Here is a 23,442-nt window from a genome sequence, read left to right on the forward strand (position 1 = left end):
TGAAAAAGCAAAGACTTTACAGACTAAGCCGGTGGTCGAAAAGTAGTGGCTGCGAGATGACAATTACAATTTTTTTTTTTTTTATATCCTCCTGAGACCCAGGAAAGAACAAGTTTTGGCTTTTTTTCCCCACAACAAATAATTGCTTTTATTGGAAAAACCACAATACAACAGTTTTTCAGATGCATTTTAAAAAGAATTTATGGAATGTCCTTTGCAGTGGACAGCTTTTTTTTTTTTTTTTTTTTTTTTTTTTTTCAATAAAACTGTGAAACTCTTGACCCCTGCAGAGGACAAAAATGCATTGCTGGGTCTCAAGAGGATATGGTGAAAATAATACTACTACCACTAACAAATACAACTACTGCTGATACTTTCTCAAAGCTTCCCTACTTTTCCATTAACCCTTTCATGCATAGTGGTCACTACAGTGGACAGCTGTTCAAAGATATTCTTTTGTATATTTAGTGCTTTTGTTGTTTTAGTTGCATATCAACCAACACAGTGGATGCTTATGCATCATTCCATACAATGCAATTCATTCTATTACTGTAACTTGTTGATAAACCTGATCTACACTAACACACTTGAGTGTAAAAAATTGCTATAGTTGTTATTAGACTGTAATTTAACATTTTTTTTGTTTGTTTTTTTTAACAATAAGTTATCTTTTTTTGCATATTATCTCCATGAAGTGCACAATAACTAGTATTATAGTCTGATAAAATGTGAGAAAACATCAGATTAGCAGCATTAAATATGTTTTTATTTCATAGTTTTCACACAGTATATCAGTAAATACATGTTTCTTTGCTTCTAAAAATCAAACGTATAGTGTCCAGCTGAGTGGACAGTTTTGTAACTAAGGTTCATTAAAAAAATTCAATTGCATTGTTTTTTTTTTTTCATGCCTAAAGAGGAATAAAAACACTCAGGAAAAAAAAAAAATCTTGATTAAGGTTCTCATAATTCATGCATGAAAGGGTTAATAGCATCAAGATGATATAATTCAGAGTGAATAAAAGGTGCGAACACTGACTTTGACGACTCTGAACTCTACATATATCTGGTGAAAAATGGATCGATTACACAATCTACAGGAAAACCCCTGAGTTGCCTAAGTTTTGACCCTTATAACACATTTTCACCAATGTTATTACAACATCCTTTTAGGGCTGAATTTGTAAAAAAAAAAAAAAACACTCTCAGCCCCTTCACCTCTCTCACCTCTCTCACTTTTCTCTCTATCTCTCTCAAGCCCACGTGGCCAGTGTCAACAGGAGGTGGTTCTTGGCAGACACATGAAGCAAACTATGCAGCCTGTATGCATGCCGGAGAGTTGTCTTACACCCCACTCTAAAAATGAGCCAACCGTCCGAGGCACGCCAAAATAAGGCACAGCCACTGGAAATGAGTGCACCGCTCAACTAGTTTGACTCCAAACTGGTCAAGACCGTTGGTGTAATGTTCACCACATGACTACACCGAACTTATGAAACTTGTGACACACAGGGGAAGAAAATGAAAGAAGGAAGTCAAGAAACACAGAATGAAAAAGGAGGGAAAAACCCAAAGTCACTTGACTTCCTGTCTGAGAAAGACAGAAAGGGAGGGGGATGGAGGCATCTACTCTGCCTCAGTCACACAGTTGAGACCGGTGCATTATTCAACATAAAGTGCAGCGAAGGTGGAGTCGTGTCCAGCTCGCGGAATCCACTCCAGTGCTTCAGGGCAGCCATTATAGTGTTCACTATTGTGTACGGCTGAGCTAAGAAGAAAAAAAGAGGAGGGTGCAGAGGGGGGGAAAGAAAACCTGTCCCTTTGTGTGGGATGGACTTAGCAGGAAAGTGATTTTGTGATTATTTTAGCTTCTCAGCAAAACAAGGCTCTTCCCCCTGACCTGAATGCACATTTTGTCTACTCAGTGAGCCCGTGCTGCATTACACCAGAGTCACATATGAGTGTGTTTCTCAGGCAAGCAAACAGCGACACCCAGGCTTCTCCTGATGATGAGAGCCAACGTCAGACCGGTTTCCATGAATATTGATGTGGAGGATAGTCTGTTTCATAGAAGAACAGAAGGAGGCAAGATGGCTGCCCTTTAGGATTTGTTAAAGAGGAGATCCAGACGGTTTGTTGGAATTTCTACAAAGTGGAGGGACGTAAAAGGAGGTGAGAGTCTGCTCAGTGGGTTAATACTCTACTTGGTCTTGTTCCCTTTAACCTTACGTGTATTTTTGTTGGTTTTAATGGCAGGCGAGGTGAAGCAAATGTCCCCCTCCGTAAAAGCAGGAGCCAACATAATAAGGAGGGGATATTAGATAAAGCTACTCCAACATGGCTGACAATTTTCTCTCTTTTTTTGGCCATCTGAAACTGAGAGACACATTTTTTTTTTTTCTTCTTGTCAGTTCTGTGTCCACTCTACATTCTTGCTGCTTATGAATATATCATAGAAAATGTGTTGACTTGGACTGTTTGTTCAGGACTTTCTTTAAGCATAATTAAAATATTCCATTCGTTTAACATTATCACTAATGCATTTTTATTAGGCAGTATTATTAAACGTGTCTCTCGATGTCAAATGTGTGGTTTTTTTGGCAGTTTTTGTCTTTTGCTGTGAGTAGTGAAATGCATTTTTAACATTTATGTGTAATTAGAAGATATTATACAAATCTACTATTCTACATGAAATATATTTATGTTGCAGGTAGGTTTACTGTTTGTGCATATTTTTACTCTCATATCAATTGTTGTGAGTGCATTTGTGTTGTTGAGTAAGGAGGACGTAGGTAGTAGTAGTAGTAAAAGTCTAACCTGGACACATATAGCAGTAAGTGCACAGTGTCTGCACACAGCAGTGGGGCTGAAATAGCTTCTAGCTTTGTGTATCTGTGAATCAGCTTTCATTGCGTTCACCACTGAATGACAAGCAGACACAAAGGCAAATCCCAAGGAGAAGCAAAGGAGAAGAGCACTGTGGTGACAAAGTGTAGGAAAAACCAGGCAAGGTCAGAAAGCTCTAAAGAAAATGAAACTCTATCCTACTGCACCATTAACTGGGGGAACAAGTAAGGTAATTCTGGAGCAGGTTTTTTAAACAAGGAACTCTGGCCAAAGAGGAAAACACAAACAGCTCAAATCGCTTATTAGCACTGACTGAACTACAACTGGCAGTAGCTTGACAGGACTGTGTGTGTGTGTGTGTGTGTGTGTGTGTGTTTTAATGCAGTTCAAGCAGTTTAAGACAATGGACAATGATCAGACCAGTGTGTTCATTTGGAAACAGGTCTATTGACAGATAGATAACTGGCAAGACAACTGCAAATTTGTGTGATCTGGAATAAAAACAAACTGATGTGACCTAGACTAACAACCCTGTGACCTAATATTTAACCCTTGTATGGTGTTTGGGTCTGTGTTTTCATTTTTTATTAAAAGAAAAAAATGATGAGTAATTATTTTTGAAAGATTTTTTTTCCCCTCTCATATCTTGATTATATAACAATTTATTATTATTCATTACACTGGGTGACAAAAAATGTTTTTTTGCAAGTTGTCTAGGTTTTTTCAACTGAATTAGGACCATTTTGCACCGCTAAATCCAAAAAAGGCATCTATTTTTCTCAATCAGGTCAGGTTTTTTGCTACTTTGATTTTGAAAAATCTGATCTTCTCACAAAATTGATTACATTTTTGTGACTTTATCTGTTGATTTTTTTATATAGTTCTCACCCAAAATAGGTTTTAAGAGAAAAAAAATCATTTTCACAATCACATTTTATGAAACTTGTGACTTGATTCCTGTTAGGTACAATGGTGTATTCACCGCAGATGTAGCAGAATACGTCAGGCTTAGTTTTGCAAGATCTTCTAGTCGAAGCCATTTCATTCACCTGTAATATTAAAAAAAACATTAATCATAAATTGGCAAAAGTAAAATCTTCACAACTCGTTTACTGCAAGAAATATGAAAGAATTTTGTATCATATGATGTGAAAATGCCCATAAATGTAAGCAAAAATGTTAAAAAGCCAATATGTAGCATAGTTCAGAAAGTTGACCTGACTGAGCAAAATTAATGTGATTTTTGGATTCAGCACACCAAAATTATCCTAAATCAGCTCAAAAAACTTAAACAATAAATTTGTTGTTGACCAGTGTTATTAAATATGAGTAGTACTTTAATTCATAAATGTGATCTAGCAAAGGCAAATATAAAAAATGTATGCTTTTTATGTTGTTTGGAATTGCGATGAAGTAAACATCCGAGTATTTTAACATAAAATTGTTTGATTATCTTGAATTAAAAACCTCCAAATGCAGTGGGTCCACCAGACCCACAAACACTGGCTGAATAACAAAAATCTGAACACCAAACAAGTGTTAATATGATTAAAAAAAAAAAACCAACTTTACCAACATTGAGTGAGTGCAATGAACAAATCCCTTGCATTAACAGTTTGTGTTAGTAGGCACATTTTTAAAGACGTGCATTAGATAAACATGTGATAATAAGGTCTGTTTTAGATGTTATGGGTTTATCTATTAGGACAGTGGGTCTCACCTCTATTAGGAAAGAGCTAATTGGTTGTTAGTTTCTCCTGAATACACCAGTAGTTTAAGATTAACATCTGAAAGGACCATTAGAATATAACAGATCTCCCTCAGGTTTGTATAGTGGATGTGTATTCTACTCACTACGCTCGTTACATAGCCACAGTATGGCCTGAGGTTGTATGTACCGTAAAGTTAGGGTATGCCTGAAAGGTGGAAAATAATGACAAACCTCTCAGTGGGTAAAGTATGTCAGCAGTGTCTACAAATGCAGATGCAGGACTGAGGAAGGACATGACTTCTTCACTTACTGAAAGAGTTTGGAAACTACAACTGAAGGCGGCCCAAGTGTAGGCTGCGACATTTATTCAAAGTAAAGTGAAGGGAATAATGAGGTCAAAATAAAGTCAGTAACTGGAGCATAATCACTGAGGGTTTTATGAACAACTGATGACAAAAGGGAAATGCTGTAATTCCTGTAACAGGGTGTTTGTGCTTTATCTAAATAAATATTCTAGATTTTTTTCAAACCTGCTATTTTTTCCCCCCCAAGACCTTGACTTTATGTACTTTTATACTTTTTTGGTTGAGATTGTACCTGTTGTGTGTAGTCGAAAAGTTATTTTATTAAATGCATGAATGAATGAGTGCATAATTTGCAGTAAATTATGTTTTACTGACAGAAACGTTTTCGAAACACATGAAAATCACAAAAGGGCATGGATATCACACAAACAAGTCTGACTAGAATCATTCCAGTACCAACCAGTTAGTGAAGTCATATCAAGTTTTTTTTATAATACTGTCTTCATGTATTTCTTATCTTACAAGATTATGTGCCTTTGAGCTAAAATTCAAATATGAGAGAAACTTTTTTCCATGCTTTATTAAGACTTTCACACAAAATGCCAGACTTTTCAAGGTCTGGAAAACAGCGTATCAAAATTCCATACTTTTTAAGACTTTCAAAACCTGCGCAAGCACCCTGCTGTAGCATTTTTTTTTTTTTTTTTTAATCTTTTTATGAGCAATGTAACAGAGCATACAAAGGAGCATAAATACAATGCATTCATTATACATTGCCTTTTTATATCATTTTTCCCCATTCCCAATCCAACCCCAAGGCCCTCCGAGAAGGGGCAACAGCAGAAACAAGAACATCACAACAGTCTCTGAGCAGTAGAAAATCAAATAAGTACAAGCAGTATCAAATCTGTGGTGTACAAGAATATTAATTGAGCTAATGGAAATAAAAGAAAGAAAAAAAAAAAATCATAGCTTGTAGATACCTGTGTTTACTTTTAAATATTAGACATTACCTAGATGTATCAAATGTGACAATAATTGGTAGACAGAACAAATTACAACAAAAAACAACAATACCTAAGCAATAATAAAACAGAGTAGGGTGGAGGTGTGAGAGATCAATCTGAAGGCAACGTTTGTACCACTTTTTAAATGTCATTTGCATGCCGTGTTTCTGTTTCTGCAGATCACTTAGCCTCAGCATGACACATTTTCTAGTAAAAAGTACATTTTATTTTGGGGATGGAAGAAGATCCTTATTTTAGTTCAGCTGTACTGTCAGGAAACTTTAGAAAAACAATGGGAGGTACCTCTCTGACGCAATGGGATGGTTGTGTTTTGATACGGCAAGCATGGTCATTGAGTGTGTGTCAACATGGGTGCTTAAGCAAAGGTATTCTCCATAGTATTCCTAAAGTATGTTGTGTCTGCATGAGATCACTGTGACCCATGCTTTTGTGTGTATGCACATGTATGACTGCCTGTGTGTCACTGGTCCATTAATAAGGTTATTAAACCACTGTGGGTTAGGTTTCATGAAAAACTGAGTAGAGTAAAACCTTTTTTAGGCAACTACACTAGTCGTTTTTCCATTGGACATCTATGCAAAACTTTACAGATATTTACTAAATGTCGAAAAAACAGAAGTGTGTAATGTTGGTTTTTCCATTAAATCACAAATGCGATGATTTGTTTATTTATTATCGCGAGATGACACGATGAAGTCATTCCATAAACATGGCGACAAACATAAATATGGTGTTGATTTACAGATATATTATTATTATATATTACCCCTCTATCTCGTACTAAATTAAAAAATTATCGAGTTTCCTGGTGCGCCGACACATATCGCGACATGTTTCTTCTTCTTCTTCACTTGTTGTAATGTAAGTCAACATCCGTTTTTTTAATTCACCTGACTCCAGTTGCGAAAAAAGGTCTTTCCATTGCAGTTTTGCGTGATATACCATTTACGCTACGCCCGAAAAACCACCTCTTGCCAGCGCAAAAACTTTTAATCGAAAAATAAGACGTTTGGTGAAATTGTCGTTTTTTCATTAGGTTCATTTTTATGTGCAAGTTATATTTGTGCAATTTGAGGGTCAATGGAAAAGTGACTACTGTTGCTAATAATGTTGGAATAAAGTATTTTTTACCTCTTCTCATGAAATGATCGTGACAATGTGATTTATTCTACATAGACCAAGTGAAACTGGGATTAAGTGTGTAATCATCACACCAGTTCAGAGGTGATTACTGATACGTATAAATAGGAATAAAAAGAGAAATATGTCTGAAAACAAATTTATTCTAACTTTATGGGCAGCAGTGTAGTTTAATTGGAGGGACAAATACTTACACAGGAGCATTTTTTCCAGAGTTAAAAGTATTTTCCTCAAAAAGAATAAATTTATCTCTATATTGAGTAAATTTGGCTCTATATTGAGTTCGGAGAGTTCTACCCAAAGAGTAACTTTTATTCTTTTTAGAGAGGGACCAAATGTTATCTGAGTAGAGTCAAATTTTCTTCAATTTGAGTAAATTTTACTCCTGTGTAGCTATTCTTAAACCCACCAATATCCTCCTTAGACCCAGTAAGTAAACATTTTCTACATTTTACATTAAATAACTGCCTTAATTGGAAACAGCATGAAGCAACCGTTTTTTCAGATACATTTTATATATATATATATATATATATATATATATATATATATATATGTAATGACCTTTTCAGTGGACTTTTTTTTTTTAAGTAAAGATGTGAAACTCTTGTCCACTACAGAGGACAACAATGCATTGCTGAGTCTGAGGAGGATATGAACAATCCACATTACAACTCCTCATTTTCCTCCTCTTCACCAATGCATCAAACCTAGACCATTGTATGCTAGACTGACCTGCATAGTAACACCAAAATGTAATTCCAGAAATCTGTCTGGATACTGTTAAAGTGAGCACTGAAGAAGGCACAGGAACACTAATAGGCCCACATGGAACTCAGTGGGGGAAGGGCCACATAGATCAATCCCATACACATAGCTTCTCTGATCTATCCACACCTACTGATAAAGCTGTGTGGATGGACTGCTCCTTCACCATGGTTCTAAGTACCCTTTATGTCAGTCCCAGGGCAAAGACAATATCACCTTTGGGAAGAATGTCCAGTTGCCATAGCATTCCACAACAATGCTGTCCACTAACAATACTAAGACCTTACCCAAGCCTCACCTCTGACCCTCCTCAGTCCAGCCCAGGCATCATGTTCAACCCACAGACTGTTGTACAAATGGCACAGTGAAGCAGGTTAGACATCTTAGATTGCACTATTTGCTGACTGGGGTGGTGGATGGTCATAGCTTGGCTGCTTTCCTGAGACAAAATGGCGAGATACTGAGTGTTGTATTGATTTTTACAATATTGATTTGCCTCCTGTCTGGTATTGGGGGTTGTTTTGCTCTTGAGTGCAGAGGAAAGAGGCTGCAAACCACAGCTGGATGTTTCTGCATTGGAATTTCAATGTTATATTTCTCATTTACATGCATTTCAGTTCATTCAAAATGCAGTTACCAGTAATAGTCCACAAATATGTTGTTACTGACAAAAACACGGCTCAAATGTAAAGCAGGAAATGCCATGTGTGTGCATGTGTTCAATAGAGTTTAGCTCTGGCCTCAGTGCGCTGCAAAAAATCCAAATCTTACCAAGTGTATTTTTCTCATTTCTAGTCAAAATATCTCATCACACTTAAAATAAGACATAATCACCTAAAGAGTAACTTTTCAGTGAGATCTAAGAACTTATTTTTAGACAACAGATCTTGAAAAACTTATTTCAAGAAATCTTACCAAGATAATTTACACTTGTTCCATTGGTAGATTTTTTTGTTGGAATTAAGCATAAAAATCTTGAATTAAGCAAAAAAAAAATAATTTGCCAATAGAACAAGTGAAAATTATCTTGGTAGGGTTTCTTGAAATAAGATTTTCAAGATCTATTGTCTAAAAATAAGTTATTATATCTTACTGAAAAGTTACTCTTAGGTGATTATGTCTTATTTTAAGTGTGATGAGATATTTTGTAAAGAAATGAGAAAAATACACTTAGTAAGATTTTAATTTTTTGCAGCGTCCTCAGGTTAAATTGCATGCTATTCTGCATTTTGCGGGGTGTACTGCTTGGATTGGTTATCATTGACTGGAAGTTTATCTGTGTTTTTGTGCTAATCAATTCTGATGCCTGTAGATAGCATCAAAATGTCTTTAAAATTAGACTTCTCTGGGTTTGGGGTGTTGCAAAACACTGTGGCTTTGAGAGAGTTATGTGCATGTAACGAAGAATGTCGAACAAGGCCAAATCGTTAAAATGTCAGTTACATATAATCTTATTTATTTATTTATTTATTTATTTATTTATTTATTTATTTAATTTGTTTATTTAATAGGGACAGTGCATATTAATGAACATCTACAACAATTGCAGCTGTAAATATGCCAGATTGTAGCAGCAGTGCTAATTTCCATCTGTAGTCCCTAGGCAGGTGACAAGTAAGACATTTGACAAAAAGGCAAAATATTGTAAAAGACATCATAAAAAGACAGTAGACAGAAATGCAAAACATCCTAAAAACACACAGAACAACACAGTGAGGATGATCTACTGATGGTCACAGGCTTGGTTTTCCTTCATCCAATGTTTAAGTTGTGATTTGAAGGAGGCATATGACTGTGAGTTTCTTATGTTGAGCGGTAAACTGCTCCAATATTCAGTTCCAGTGACTGAAAGTGCAGTTTGTCCAAAAGTAGTGCGCCTGCGTGGTACCTCACAGTCTCCTCGAGCTGTGGCCCTGGTGACCATAATCTTCAATCAGCTATTGGAAATTTGCCAGAATATATCCATTGCAAACTCCAACAATAACTATTTTCATCCCATAAAAACCCTACAGTGTCATAAACGTTGGTCTGATTATGGCCTGGAAGTAAGTTTATTGGCCTCCGCTGGAATCCTGTATCGTAATAACATATTTCCCAGTCTGACACAAAAAAAAAATCTTATCAGTCGCCACCACAGCAGATACATTGTGAATCCCAGATATGACTCACGGCCTTATTTTCCACGAGTGGGAGCCTAGTTAGCCAGGCGGAGGCGTAATTATGGAGTGAGAGTGATAAGGCTTTTTTTGAGTGGCACAGGGCCGGAGGGAGTGTCGTTGGCCCTGTGAACATGTATCGATGTCAGGGTTTACCTCAGGGGTGAGACACCGAGGGCAGTGACTCAAACGCTTCCTCCACGTGAGCACACGCACATGGTCGCTCTGTTTACAAACACCATCCTGGCATTCCGAAGAGAGAGGGAGATGTTACGTAACTACTCCAAAGCGAATAGTATCTCATCTCGCCTCCCGCCAAGCCGCTCCATCGACACTCGGACAAGCAGAAAGCGTTTTCGTCATTTCGGCTTACACAAGTTATGAATTAAAAACGAGACTGTGAGGCACGTGCACGGTAGCGTCTCCGCTAAAGAATACTGATAGCAGGCCTTTTTCTCTGACACCTCGTAGCTGGTGGTCAGATAGCCTTAACACTGTAACTGGAGACTGAAGCGACTGTAAACTTTATTGTCACTTCGACAACTTGATTAACACTTGTAGCTCTAAATAGCAAGGCTTCACCAATTAAAAACTCAAAATGTGTAGCACATAAAAACACAAACATTCCCAACATCAGTGTAGGCACATTTATGTCCACATTGGCACTTACCACTGTGTTGTGCCATTTTATTCCCCCATTTTTATGTGACTATGCAATTAAGAAATAATGTGACAATGGGGTACTGAACAAAACAGGAATCCAAAATGTTAGAGAAGACCAAACCTACTTGTGATATGACCTTTCAGACAGTGGAATATCAGTAACTATCAATATGGCTTACAATAATATGGCTTCCAACTCTTTTTCCAGCAATACATATTGAATTTATTTTGTTATTATAAGTGTACATGGCAATTGCTGTATTGTCTTGATCACCTCTATTTATTAATCTATTTGCTCTGCTATTACTTCCTTGTACACACAAAAGTTTTGCTTTTTTTCTGCTTGACACAAATAAATAATAAAATAACTAAATAGAATAAACTCCTGAAAAGTCAAACCACATTGTAATACAAAGTGCAAATATAAAGATAAGAATCAGTCTTGTTTCAATATATTAACTTTCAAGAACTTTATCTAAGTACTAAAGGCTCAGAGACTTTTTGAAAACAATGCTTATTTAGGGCCAAAATAACATAGCAGCATAGGCTGTCACAATTAATGTTCTGCTCTTAAAATGTTGGGTTTAGATGGATATCTGAAAGAAATTGTCATAGCTAATGCCACTGTCACTTAATCTGCAAAGCTTCTTAAAAAAGTGCTACTTCAACAGGGTTCACGGTGATTGAAACAACTGCGTCTGATGGCTGTTTGCCCTCCTCTGAAATGCCTGTCAGATATGGATGATAAGCTACAAGGAGCTGTCATGGAAAAGGTTAGGCACCATGGCCCCCTGCTGTCTACACAAAGAGCATAAAGACCAGGGGTGTCAAACATGCGGTCCGTGGGGCCAAAACCAGACCACCAAAGGTTCCAATTCAGCCTGGAGTGAATTTGCAAAGTGCAAAAATTACATGGAAGATGTTAACAGTCAAGGCTGTCAAACTCGTTTTAGTTCAGGTTCCACATACAGACCAATATGATGTCAAGTATAATAATAGCATAATAACCTATGAATAATGACGTCAAAGTTTCTTGGTTTTAAGTGAAGAAATTTTTTTTTTTTATATATATATTTATATATATATTCAGTCATTCATTTTCTGAACCCGCTTTATCCTCACTAGGGTCATGGGGGTCACTTGGAGCCTATCCCAGCAACATAGGGGCAAAGGCGGGGTACACCCTGGACAAGTCGCCAGTTCATCGCAGGGCTGAACATATAGAGACAAACAATCACTCTCACATTCACACCTCTGGGCAATTTAGATTAACCAATTAACCTATTAGTGCATGTCTTTGGATGGGGGGAGGAAGCCGGAGTACCCAGAGAGAGCCCACGCAGACACGGGGAGAACATGCAAACTCCACACAGAAAGGTCCCACCCCCCGTCGACTGGTGTTGGAATCGAACCCAGGACCGTCTTGCTGTGAGGCACGAGTGCTAACCACTGCACCACCGTGTCACCCTATTTATATACAGGGTGGGGAAGCAAAATTTACAATATTTTGAGGCAGGGATTGAAAGACAGTGTATGACCAATTAGTTGATTGAAAGTCATGAGAATTTATTTGCCACAAGAAAATTGACATAATAGAAAATGTTTTTATTCTATGTGTCCTCCTTCTTTCTCAATAACTGCCTTCACACGCTTCCTGAAACTTGCACAAGTGTTCCTCAAATATTCGGGTGAAACTTCTCCCATTCTTCTTTAATAGTATCTTCCAGACTTTCTCGTAATAGTTTTGCTCATAGTCATTCTCTTCTTTACATTATAAACAGTCTTTATGGACACTCCAACTATTTTTGAAATCTCCTTTGGTGTGACGAGTGCATTCAGCAAATCACACACTCTTTGACGTTTGCTTTCCTGATTACTCATATGGGCAAAAGTTTGTGAAAAGGTATGGATAATAGTGTTAGGTATGATTATGACATCAATATATGTTTGGTTTCAAAACAATTGACGTAGTGCCTGCTGAGAAAAAAACAACTACATGTTCATTGTAAATTTTGCTTCCCCACCCTGTATGTATATATGACAACTCCAAATTTTTCTTTGTTTTAGTGCAAAAAAGCCCCATTGAATTATGAACATATTTACATTAAGAAAATATCCTTTAATCAAGGACTACGGGTGGAAATCAACCCTAGTGCTACAACCTAGTGCAACGCATCTCTCCTGTTTGAGATTAGTGTATATTGTGCATTGTCCCTGTCTAAATAAATAAATAAATAAAATAAACAACAAAATATGAATAACCTGAGCAAATATGAACAAGAAAATTAACTGAAATTTTAACAATATAATGCTTGTTATTAAATGTTTTGCGGCTTTGTAGATCTAATCCTAATGCACATGTATAATGATTAGTTGAGGAATAGTATTGTTAAAATTGCACTTATTTTTCTTAAGAAATTCATTTTTTCCCCCCAGGTTATTCATATTCAGTTATTTGTTTGGATAGTTTGAAAATGTAAATATTTTGATAATTTAATGTTAATTTTTGCACTAAAACACTAAAAAATTTGGAGTTTTCATTATTTATAACCTATTATTGGTCTGGCCCGCTTGAGATCAAATTGGACTGAATGTGGCCCCTGGAAGAAAATGAGTTTGACACCCCTGACAAAGACAGGCAGCTGGTCCCGAATGTCATTTAAGAGTATAATTCAACCAAAGGCTTTGAGTGACATCACTATCTAACTAGGGTTTCAAATAGCTTAGGCTCAATTTTGAGTGTCTTATGTGAAACATGCAGCAGGGGATATCGTTCTGAGGTTTGCTTCTCTAAGACAGACTTGTTTATGACCATTAATGTATCACAGTTTTATACTGATTTACTCTCACTGAAGTGATAGAGATGAGCTATATCAACTGCCCAGCCAAAATAACCCAGTTGTAATGATTACAGACACAGATTTCTGCTCACAAAGTGTCAAACCACAAGGTAAACCATGATAGATGGTGTTTGTCACGTTGCCACACATCAAAATATTTCTACACCACAGTGTAAAACCAAGCAATAAACATTTTAACTGTGGAAAATATCATTTTTAAGAAGTTCGTATTCCACAATAAACTCTTAAGATGTGAAATATGAAATGAAGGTTGCATACATCTTTACTCTGAGGCCGTGAATCATAGAAAATACCCCCCACTCAGAAGGATTTGATTTGTATTCAATAAAAGTCACATGCTTCCTTCTCAGTGGGAAAGAGGGAGCTTAGCAACAGTGGCTTAGGTCAGGCTGCTTAGAAACCAATGAGGGAAAGAATATCAGTACATTCACTTTCCAGATGACAAAAGCACTATCAGCAAAAAACAAAAAACAAAAAAAAAAAACTGTCTTATTCCAAGTTAGTTTGAGCATAATAGTGAATTTCTGACTTGAGTTTTGAGGAGACTAAATGCTAATAAGTGCTTTGCTTATTTTGTTCAAAATAAAAGACTTTCTATAGCACAGTCCATTACTCATTTCAACACATCCATGAAAATTATGTCTGCCCTGTGATGGAGTCTTTTTAAGAATTCCCACACTTGCTGTTTGCCATGTTTTAATTTCTCTCCTGTCATAATGTTTCCCTTTGCTCTGTTTATCGTTCACCTCCGCTTCCTGTTTAATTGGAAGCTGGTTTAGATTTGGAAACATTTGGGGAGAAAGGAAGTATTTGCTAAACAAATGTGCCTGTAAAATCATCGGATGCCAATGGTTACACTGGAGAAATATGGGAAGCAGCAGCTGTATATCACTTGTGATAGTAAAAAAATTAAACATGAAAAGGACAAAATAAAGTCTTTATTCTTTTAGTGATTCGACTGAAAGCAAATCATGTCTGTGTTTGGTGTACCCTCAAAGTACTCAACCTTATTTCAGTGATGAAAGTGGTAGAAATGTACAAGTTCATTTTTAAGCTCCATCAGCATCACAGCATTGATTAGTAGTGCGGATGTAGGCTTCAGAAAATGTGGCACTATTGATTTACAGGGAAGATCAATGCATAAAGCACATGTGCACGCCATGGCAAAGCAGCGTATTCTGCAGTGAGCCGTGCTGGGGTAATGTTTAGACCAGATGGGCTTTGGAGCGCTCATAAGATGGTCGCCATGGCTACCATGCACTCTGAAAGAAATTAACTTTGCTCTGTGCACAGTTCATCAAGTTAGTCAGATATATTGACTGTTGCATAGACAAAGAGTTGGAAGGGGAAAAAAGCAGGCAGTTCGGAAGGAAAAGTGCAGCAATGTGAGGGGTTGGGGGGGGGCAGGTTGGTGTGTTTGTATGCTCACAAACCCAGTTCTTAATTAGAGCCTCCATGTGATGCAGCTTGAAGGCACAGAAAGGGCATTAGACTTTTTGTGTAATCTTTGCACAGTGGGTTGTGTACTCATACAGCAGATAGGCCGGGTTCCTTATAAGGCTGTGCTGATGAAACAGGAAAAATCCAAAACTAACGTGCTTAGGAAGTCAGATCTGGGCTAATGTTCAACTGCTGTCAGCTAACTGAGGTGACCTCTTTGTCACTAGTCACTTTTCCATTGGACATCTGTGCAAAAATTTACCGATATTTACTAAATGTAAAAAAAAAAACCAGAAGTGCGTAATGTTGGTTTTTCCATTAAATCACAAATGCAATGATTTGTTTTTTATTATCGCAAGATTACACGAGAAGTCATCCCATAAACATGGCGACAAATGTAAATATGGTGTTGATTTACAGATATATTCATTATTATTATATATTACCCCTCTATCTCGTACTAAATTAAAAAATGATCGGTTTCCTGGTGTGTCCACACATACCGCAACATGTTTCTTCTTATTATTCACTTGTTGTAACGTGCGTCAACATCCATTTTTTTCTTCACCTGACTCTAGTTGAGAAAAAAGGTCTTTCCATTGCAGTTTTGCGTGATATACCATTTGCGCTACGCCTGAAAAACCACTGCTTGCCAGCGCAAAAACTTTTAATCGAAAAATAAGACTTTTGGCAAAATTGTCGTTTTTTCATTAGGTAAATTTTTAATGCGCAAGTTATATTTGCACAATTTGAGGGTCAATGGAAAAGCGACTACTTTCTCACTTTACATTTTTAGCTGGGAAGTTTGTGGCTAGTCCAATTTTTGGCATTCAGTATTAAGGCAAATCATTACAGTGTTGTACATTAAAACAATTAAAAAAAAAAACAGAATATGAAGGAATATTGCATTTTCTAGTTTTATTCAACGCTTTAAGCAGTGTCTTCAACAGCTAGGTTTGTTTAGGGGCATGAAATAGTATTCTGTCTGCACTTACAGTTTGAGTTGTGTATATGTGAATGTTGCAGAACAGGTTGTAGCAGAAATGAACTAGAGGTGTGGCTCATAGTTGTTTTTGACATTTGACAAAACTGTATTTGCAGTCACCCTTTATCTTTGTTCTCAGTAAAATGAGTAATTGTTCTTATTTACTAACTCATCAGATATGAAGTAATATGAAACGTAACCTCCTGCGACCCAGGAAATGTCAGCGAAGTACAAGCTTTATTGTTTTTTATTAAATAAGTGCCTATAGTGGAAACATCATGATGCAACAGTTTTTTCAGATGCAGTTTTTTTAATTTTTATGGAATGTCCTTTGTGCTGGACAGTTTTCTTTTCTTATTTTTTTTTTGTATAAAGTTGTGAAACTCTTGTCCACAAATGTGGACAGAAAACCCATAGCTGGGTCTGAGGAGGTTAAAGCACCAGAAGCTCTATAGATATAGATAGATAGATAGATAGATAGATAGATAGATAGATAGATAGATAGATAGACAGACAGACAGACAGACAGACAGACAGACAGATAGCACAACCACACTGTTGCTAAATATAGGTAACATGACAAAATGTATATATCAAATAATATCACTACTGTAAAATCCCTTATTTAATTCAACAACTTGAAGATCCTGAGCGATCTGTGCATTTTTCTAAAGGTTTGTGATTAATAATAGAGTTTAGTCAAAACCATTACTGCTTTGGTTTGGTCTGTTCAGCCTCACCCTCGAAAAGTATGTCTACACAACCAGTTTTGTCCTCGGTTCCTTTGTAGGTTTTTACAGTACATTTGATATCTTTCCAACTGCTTCCTGTGTTCAGAAAAGGCAAAACCACTAAAAAGAAGTAAACCACTTCTCAATAGTCTTGGATTTGTGTTGACAGTGACCTTAATTCTGACTTTAAGCACTTGGATTTAGGTTATTATGGTGCCAGTTAATCTTTCCCATTCCTTTTAACAGTTTATCTCTTTACCTTGAGGGAGGTCTACACTGTTCCCCCATATAAGACTCTGAATAGATTCCTCAGGTTCTTGCTCTGTCTCTACTTGAATGCACTGTATTCATTTCTGTTAAGATAGCTGCAAAACTTCCTAGTTGTGCAATTTTAGTTGCAGGTGTGAATGTACAAACGTTACAAAAAGATGCACAGTCATTTCACAGTAGTCTCTCGAACATCCACCAGTCATTATCAGTTTATCAGTTTAAAGCACATCAAAAATAAGAGAAGTACTTACAAATTCAGCTGCCATCAGCCAGGAAATGTTCATCTTAAAATGTATTTATATTACTTTTACTTTATGTGAAGGCCCCAGGTGTAAAATAAATACTCTGGAGTGAATGCTATGAATACAAAACAATGTAAAAGAGTTACTTTGAAGTTTAGCCAGTGCAAATGTATTCCACATTCACAAGACATTACTCAAACTGAAAATGATATTTGTGCATGAGTATTTCCTTTGGTTTTATTTCCAACTATTACCTATTGATATAAAACATATTTGTTAAATGAAAATCAGTTGAAAGCTCAAATTAACTCGATCATTTAATGCTATCATTAGTTAAGAAATATCAAAGCACAGTTAAAAAAAAAAAAAGGCAATGAAACCAAGAACTAGGGGAGCACAAAGACTGCAGTGGGAATCTCCACAAGTTTGCCACATCTGTCTTGCATTAGACATAAAGAACAATGTAGATTGTACAGATCCCTTCTTCTTTTGGAGGGGGAGGTGGCTCTCCAGGGAAGAAATTACAAACAGAAGTGAGTTTCTGCAGTGATTGATTAGTCTCAGCTTCAGACTAAAAGAAGAAAGTGAGCTCCTATTTATTTGATATACAGTACATTTCATTTCTCAGAATGCTAACTGTACCTGCAGAGGTGCCCTGTTAAAGGACAGCTGTGGAGAGACAAAAACAGGAAAGAAGGAGAATATGAAAAGGGAAAAAAAAAAAAAAGCAAAAAACAGAGATCTGATGCTCCAGGCTGTCATGTGATGCAGCCATCATTACGTCACAATGTAGTGATTAAGCCACAGTGGGTACAACTGCAAAACTGCACTGCTTTACCTCACATGAAAACTCTATAGAATGGTGGTAGAGTGCTTGGTCAGATTTCCTTGTAATGCAATAAACGTTACTGTTGATAATAGATGTGACATGAGACACATAATACAGAGCCTGCTGCATTTGCATTATCATTATTATCTTATCTGTCTTCATCCCTCAATAAACAAAGATAAAAATGTTCATATCATGAGGTAAAACAGGAGGCGTATATTCCATAAATGCGATCAAAGTTTATTATTATGATTATTAATAATTATAATCATAATCATAATAGTAAAGAAAAAAGATCAACCACTTCAAACAAGCACCACCAACACAAAGACTCTAAATATGGGCATATTTTTAACCTGTTTTATCTGGTATTAATGAAGATGAAATAGGGAAATGTTCGTCGAAAATGCAAGGTGTGTAGTCTGCCTTTTGGGTTGGGTTTAGCGTTTCTTTCTCATTTTTCTTTGGATTTTTCTCTTGTTTAATGCTATCAGGTTCCCACATTCTGCCAGGCTTCACCGTACAAGATCCAAGCTCACCACATAAAACACAGTGCTGTAGCTAGCATGTAAATTTGGAGGATTATAGAAATGGCTGTGGACACAGGGGCCTTTTGTTTCACCAGCGTCATATGTTCATAGTGATAGAAAGAGAGAGCAAAGGCACGCGTAGCCATGTGAGGTGTATTGTAAGCACTGCACACCATGTGACATGTATCACAAGTGTGAGGTTCCTGACTGAGTGACTCGATGAGATTCAGATTATGAATGAACGTCTGTCCCATCCGTGCCTTGAACATTTGACCGTCAGTAGTAACACATGCTACAAGTCTACAACTGCACTTCATATTGAGTTTAACAACCTCATGTGTTTTGACCTTGCAGACTTTCCGGTCCACTGCCTTAACTTTTTCCACACCCTTGCTCCAGTGGAGTTAATCAACCTCCCAAATCATAACCCAACCATATGTTATGAACTGTAAAACTAAAGAGTTAAACAAGGAATCCAATTGTCTTATGTAAGCTGAAATACTTTTCCAAGTTTTATTAATAAAGCATCAAAACTCCAAACTACAATACTAGATTTTATGGTTGAGTGTCAATAATAGTATGGGATATCAACATTTTAAAGGCAATGCTTTGGAGCTCCACCTCTTGTTGTTGTTAACAGAGTTGCTGTAGATGGAATGCAGAGTTGTGCAAACGTAGTTGGAGGTCATGAGGTTTGTAGCACAGCAGGTCCGGTTTCATATTTACAGGAGGGGTTTTAAACGCTGTAGAATGTAAGTCATCTGACATAATTACCAGGATAGGGGTTGCTATGGATGATGTTTCACTTGCAGTGCTACTATGTGCAGTCTGAACTGTGCAGTTCCAGTCTGTAAGTAGTACATAGTTGTTTGTACTTTCCTTCAAACAAAAAATCATGTTATAAACTAAATTCATGAATAATTTGTGTGCATGCTCGGCTGAATAAACAAATGAGATGTGACCTAATATTTAAAACGGTTAAATCTGAGGTGATTCTAAAGATTTATGCTCTGTGGACTGAGTGCATGCATCAGGTTCTTATCTTTTAAACAGGAAAATGCAAATTAGAACATTTCAGAAAAGTAAAGGAAATGTTCACTTGAGATTATGGCTTATTCTAGGGACTATTCTGCGAAACAGCGGTGTGGCCTGGCAAGTGCATGCTTGATTTACAGTTGCGCGCCCCGCTTCAACAGCAGGGCTCTTTAGTCTGGCTGCTTAAGTCTCAACCTAAAAGTGCAGAGACCTGAGTCTCCCAGCAGCTGTCGTTGGTGGTGAATGTCACATACGGCTGCCAAGTCACGCCAAATACACCCCATCTACTATGGCAGCTCTCATATTTCACTGCCGCTCTCTGGAAATAAAAACACAGCGCAGGTCCAGTGTATTGCAATTTGTTTCACTAGCAAAGACAAAGCATTGTGCTGCACAGGAAGGCAAGAGTAAATATAATTTTCCTTGAAGATCAGTATATTAGTTTTCTTTTAGCCAGTAATCAAAAGCAGAGGAATGTTTTCTACCTCCTGTATGGCTTGATAAGATTCAAAACACAACACTTGTCAAAATAAGACTCTAGAGTTATGTGTATCAACCGCCCTCAATAATTCTTGTGCTAACTGTGAGCATAGTTTTACAACACTGATCACACTGTCCGAGAGTCTGCTCGTGCCCTCAGGCTTTAGAACACTAATGCAACGGACTGTCTATAAATACCAGCAAATACATAGCTATAAAGGGAACAACTACAGGCTTGGACAGTCCAGATTTCTACAACAACAGCGTTTAGCAGCCAGGTTCATAACTGCACAGGCTGTTTACGGTTTAGACGATAGGAAGTAGATGAATGACACACAGAGGTACAGAGGAACCTAAAGAATAATTACAGGGCAGAGAAGTGGCAGTGAGGCTTTGGGAAAGGAAGGGAAACCAAACAAAAGCATATAGAGACAAAGACACTGACTTCTGAAGGGAAAGAAAGGTTCTTTGAGATTTCAGTTCAAGCCAGACAAGTTGAGTCATATTATAAACAGAAAGAGTGCTTTTGGCTCTGGTGGACATACTACTAGAAATGAACCAAAATAGATCAAAGCATTTTAATGTCCAGCAGGCGTACACACTAAAACCACTGAAATCCTGTGCCTCTGGTTTAGTTTAGTGCCCTACTTCCGGAGTAAAAATAGACCTTCCTGTGACTCCATTAAAGAGTGAAAAGCCAATAGTTTAAATTTCTTAAAGTTGGCAAAGCTGAGCCTACAACATTGCGTAATTGGTGTGTATTTTTCTGTTTGTATGCGTACAAGTGCACACACACTCAGCTGGGATCTCTGGCTTTGTTCTGGGTTTGCAAAGATTTTTTTTTTTTTTTTTTGTTGCCAGTGTGGGTGTATCCAACTGTGACAAGCTGCTTGGCTCAGTTTGGTCTTTTGTAAACCCTGGAGTGTCCCATAGGATTGGAGCTGCACTAAAAGCAGCTTAACGCTGGTGTTCACCTCTTGACATAGTTAGTGATTTACAGGCAGTAGAGTAGACAAAACAAAAGATGGCTTCACATAGGACTGGGAAATATTATTAATCTGCTTACCTCGTGTTTCTAAAAAGATATCAAAAACTACAGTTTGTGTCTTTTAAATGCACATTTTTACACACTGTGTATCTTAAACTACTGTATTTACTTGTTACCATATATCTGGTGGAGCTGTACTATAAATCATTAACCATAATTCTGAATAATAACTCCAAATATCAATTCAGATGTAAATATTGTGAAGTGATAACAATTGCTAATCATTTAAACTGGGAAAACTTCAACTTCCACACTGCACTTTACTACTTTCAGTCCAAACATCAGTACATGCAATAATACCCAAAGCTAACCCAAATAGAAAGTTGTAAAATTAGCAGCCCTGCTACAAATGAGGACGTTTATTATCATATTGCATGAATGAAAGTGTCCTCTGGATCCAAAGACCACAAGCTGTGCATGTTTCCCAACTCCCACATGCTTTCTCATACTCATTTGTCAAAATAACACATTTCAATTTTAATAACTTTGACATATTCATAAAGAGGCTCAGTGTCAGTTGTGATTACAGGGCCAGTGGTGCTATCCCGCTGTGGCAGTTTTCATCCGTCTGAGTCTGACAGCAGCAAAAGGGAGATTAGTTCTACTACTTGTTGTCTTAGCCACTCATGAGACCTTCAGTCTATCGTACCATTACATCCATGCAGTAAGTTCATTAATTAAGTCAAATAGGTTCATTTCTTTCTACTTAGTAGATGTGCTTTAGTTGGCTTACATGTTACTTAATGTTCCTTGGTGTTGTTCTTGCACTGCGCATGTCATGACAAAATGGTAAAAGCATAACCCTCAAAGGAAGCATATGGAGGCATTAAAACAGATAGGCTAAATGATTACATACACAGTAGAACCTCAGTACTAGTGCAACATTGTATAAGTAATTTGCTTTTCAAGGCACGGCTCAAGGGTATTTTTGTCTTGAAATATGCAGACTTATCTCATGAAATCGCGTTGTATGTCACGCCAGTTCTTATGGCATTTGGCTCCTATACGTACACATTTTCATCCTTTCGCGTGTTATTCAAAGCCATTTGATAACGTGACAATTTATGTCAAGATCTCTGGTTTACATATCTGTAATCCAGTGGCAGCTGTTCATCTTTCAGAGAGGGGAAACTCATTGTCAGCTTACATCAAAAAAAAATTGTCAAGTTATTTAAACATAAATTCGGCCCTCCGTTCCTTTTTAAGAAAATGGTCAGTGACCTTATCGTACCAAGTAAACAAGGAGACGTTGAAATTATGTTAAATTGAAACAAGGAAGTACAATGAGTGTGTTTTATTTACAGTGCAAAAAATGAACAAGTAATTTCGTAGTGGTTTCTCCCTCGATTTCACAGTAGAATGTGCGACGGTATTAAACTGAACTCTGTCAAGTGAAGGAGTAGATCTCAAAATAGCTGTCAATCAAACAGGATTCAGCCTTTCGACTGATCCTCCAATCAGCACGTGGAATCCCGGCGTCCAGCCCAGCTGAGGTCCACCCACAGCTCCATTCACCCCCAGAGATGCTGAGCATCCAGGGGTGGGACAACATCGTGGCATTTATCCAATTACCATCCAGTTTTGAGGCAATGAAAAAAACTGTTCCACTCAGTCCCATTGAAGTGCATGGACGCTGAGCATCTACGGGCAAATGCACTGAGCAGAGATCGAATGAGAAAACAGCGCAACGGGAATGTATGAGAAGTGAACAACATCGAGTCCGTTGATTTGTGATAAAGCTGATTCTGAACAAACTCGCCTTTGAGATGAACATGTTCTAACACATTTGTAGTCAATGAAATGTCAACACAACCGTACATATTTAAGCATTTAATTATCATAATTTTAGGGTAAGCCAAGCTTCCCCTGCAGTCTATGAGGAATCGCCTCTGCTGTAATCGCTAACCCTAACTGCTAATTGTGTGGTATTTGACGCGATGTGAACATACACGCGGAAAGCTTCTAATGCGTACAGATAACATGCCAATTAAAAGTGAAGTGTATATTTACGCAATTCATGATATCACGTTGAAATATGAGTAAAAATCTGCAGTTCGAGCGAGCTTCATTCTAGCCGCTGCTAGTCAGCACTGAGCTCGCACACGATTTGTAAAATGAGCAAATCGCAAAACAAGCTCAGTCATGGAATGAATTAAACTCGTACTGCAAGGTTCAACTTACAGGTAATATATTGGATGTCATATCTATACTAGATAGATGCTAGTTCATTTTAAATATTTCATCTTTTTTCTGTTGCATTAATAAGCTCACTCGCGTTTCGTTTGTCTTCCTGGTTGTCTTAAGATTTAAACACCTGTCATAAGAAAGACCACTTTTTAGAAAGAAAACACAACAGCCGTTTCATAAAACAGT

The 23,442-nt window shown here is 37.2% G+C and overlaps 1 protein-coding gene across 1 annotated transcript in view; it reads left to right on the forward strand.

The window, feature by feature from the left end:
• The first annotated feature begins 1,759 nt into the window (after window positions 1–1,759).
• Window positions 1,760–23,442, forward strand: part of tet2 (tet methylcytosine dioxygenase 2) — a 41,788-nt gene continuing 20,105 nt past the window's right edge. The window contains exon 1 of the mRNA XM_030140043.1: window positions 1,760–2,172. The gene's annotated coding sequence lies outside the window, so the exon portion shown is untranslated. The remainder of the gene's footprint in view (window positions 2,173–23,442) is intronic.

This window comes from Sphaeramia orbicularis, chromosome 1 (genome assembly GCF_902148855.1).
Source record: "Sphaeramia orbicularis chromosome 1, fSphaOr1.1, whole genome shotgun sequence".
NCBI lineage: Eukaryota > Metazoa > Chordata > Actinopteri > Kurtiformes > Apogonidae > Sphaeramia > Sphaeramia orbicularis.